Here is a 3,136-nt window from a genome sequence, read left to right on the forward strand (position 1 = left end):
GATAGGTCATTCGCCCGCCGAAAGAACAAAGGCATCCTCCACCCCCGTCCCTGGGCGAGGTTTCCGGCGCTCCTGCCGCGCAGGGTGGGACACCTGCAGCTGCGCGCCTACCACGCCCGCCAGGTGTTCGGCGATTTGTTTTCTCGGTGATGGACTCGGACAACGAGGAGGCACTCGTGGCGCTATTGGAGGAGGAAGCCAAAGCTGATGCCCAAGACGAAGAGCATCTCATTGTCCTCGCCGCCCTGGCCAGCCTGCTCGCGAGCAACGCAAAGCCTTGGCGAGGTGGCTCAGCACCGGGCCGGATGAAGTCAAAGAACCGGCATCAACGGGAAGGCTATTGCTTGCTCTACTCCTCCTACTTCGCGGACGCTCCACTGCACGGCGACAAAGTATTTCGGCGCCGTTATCATATGAGTCGAAAGCTCTCCCTCAGGATTGTGAATTCCATCAGGGAGTTCGACAGCTACTTCAAATGCAAGAAGGATTGCACTAGCACACTTGAATTCACCTCACTCCAGAAGTCCACAGACAACTATGAGGATGCTTGCATATAGAGCTCCCAGTGATTCACTAGACGATTATGGGCTCATGGTCGAGTCCACGACCATTAAGTGTTTCTACAATTTCTGCACAGGAGTGGTTGCAGTGTTTGGATCGCAATACTTGCCATCACCCAATGCTTAAGACACTGCTCGGATCCGAGCACAGAATGCAGCAAATGGATTTCTAAGGATGCTTGGAAGCATCGACTACATGCATTGGAAATCAGAAAGCTGTCAATTTGCTTGGCAGGGGATGTACAAAGGCGCCAATGGTGGTTGCAGTGTGGTACTTGAGGTAGTGGCCACACACGACCTCTGGATTTGACACTCCTTCTTTGGTATGCCAGGAACTCACAATGAAGTACTTCGGTGCTCCCCTATCTTTGCCAAGCTTGTTGAAGGTCATGCTCCTCTGGTGAACTTCGAGGTCAATGGGCGGCACTACAACAAGGGATACTATCTAGCAGATGGCATCTATCCGAGATGGTCCACATTTGTGAAGACTATCTCAAACCCGATGCCAGAAGGCAAGAACTCCCACTTTGGAAAGGGTTAGGAGGCTTGCATGAAGGATGTCGAGCAGGCATTTCATGTGCTCCAATCTTGATTTGGTGTTGTCCGGTACTCCGCTTAGACCTGGTCGAAAGATCAAATGTGGGAGATCATGACTTGCTCTGTCATCTTGCGCAACATGATCATTGAAAGCGAGTAGGAAGAGCCAGTTTTTGACACTGAACCATATTACAGGCAGGGTCCTCTAGCCCAAGTTGATCACCAGCTACCGGCAACCTGGACTACCTTCCTCAATATGCGTCAAGAGATCTGAGACCCACTGGTGCATCAACAACTGCAGCAGGATCTGGTGGGACACCTATGGAGGCTGAAGGGCAATGCCTAGCTCAACGTGTGATCAAATATGAGTTTTTATATGTTGAATTATTTGATTTCTATTGATTTTCTGTAATGAACTATGTGATAAAAATAGCTTTATGTTGAATTTGGGCCGAAGTACGCCGAATACGGGCCAAAATAGGTCAATTTGCACTGGTAGTGGGCCAATTTGCGCCTAAAATGGGCTGAAAATGGGCCAGTTTGCGTCGAACATGGGCCGAAATCGGCGCCTGGGGGCAACCTGGGGGCGGCGGCTGGGAACCAGATAGCCCCCAAGCCGATGTTTCGGCCAACGCGCCCATAGGGAGGCGCTATTTCTGGCCCCTTGGGGTGCCGAACGATTGGAGATGCTCTTAGAGGGGTTCCGCGGACAAAGCAGGGCGTCGACTCTGCAGCACTCGTCATCGACCGTGGCGATAGATGGTCGACAACGACATCTCTCTCGCAAATGAAGGCCACCCGAGCATGACCCCGGAGCCCTGCATGCCTCTTGGACCAAGAGCACTTCGTCGGAGTCTTCTGGCTCGGAGGCACCTCGCCTCGGCCCAGTGAAAGATCGTGGATGTCGCCTGAAGGGGGGTGAATAGGCGCTTTAAAATAATTATGGTTTAGGCTTGAACAAATGCGGAAAAAAATTAGTGTTTAATTGTCAAGCATAAAATCTAAAACAACTAGGCTCACCTACATGCAGAAACAACTTATTGTAAAAATATAAACAACTAAGTGATAATAAGATATATAACAAGGAACAATATGGATAAGAAAGGCACGCGAAGACGACGATGTATGCCGGAGTTCACACCCTTGCGGATGGTAATTTCCGTTTGAAGCGGTGTGGAGGCACAATGCTCCCCAAGAAACCACTAGGGACACTGTAATCTCCTCGATCACGCACTTGCACAATGCAAGATGTCGTGATTCCACTAAGGGACCCTTGAGGGCGGCCACCAAATTCGTACAAATGGCAGCCCTTGGGGGCGGTCACCGAACACATACACTTTGGAGGAAAAAGGGAGAAAGCATGAAGAGGAGAACACAAAGAACTCTAGGATCTAGATCAAAAGGTGTCCTCTCACATAGAGGAGAAAGTGGTTGGAGGAAATGTAGATCTAGATCTCCTCTCTCTTTTCCCTCAAGAATTAGTAAGAATCATTGGAGGGATTGAGAGATAGCAAGCTCGAAGAAGGTCAACAATGGGGGAAGAACACGAGCTAGAAGGATAAAATCCATTGGGGAAGAAGATCCCCTTTTATTGGACGTCCCGAATCCAACCGTTATGTGTCCAGCCGGCACACAAGTGGTACTACCGCTGCATGGAGCGGTACTACTGCTCGTACGGTAGCAACAGGAAAATAGAGCAACTGTGAGGAACGTCAGGGGCGGTAGTGCTGCCAAAAGGTACTACGGCTCATCCCAACGGTACTGCCGCGAGAGAAGCAGAACGTAGGAGTGAAGGAGGCAGGGCAGAGCAGAGCGCGACGAGAGTACAACAGTAGCGATACTACCGCCCGGCCGGGGCGGTACTATCGCTTATAATCGGTACTGCCGCACTTCACCGCCGCCCTACTACTGTTGAACCCAACACGAAAAAAGAACCCCGAGAAAGCAACGATAGTAGCCGCGGAACTGGACATCAGAAGTACGGCCCACAAACCGCCCGACAGGGATGGTACAACCGCTAATAAGTGGTACTACCGCAG

The sequence above is a fragment of the Triticum dicoccoides genome, chromosome 7B (assembly GCF_002162155.2).
Source record: "Triticum dicoccoides isolate Atlit2015 ecotype Zavitan chromosome 7B, WEW_v2.0, whole genome shotgun sequence".
Classification (NCBI taxonomy): domain Eukaryota; kingdom Viridiplantae; phylum Streptophyta; class Magnoliopsida; order Poales; family Poaceae; genus Triticum; species Triticum dicoccoides.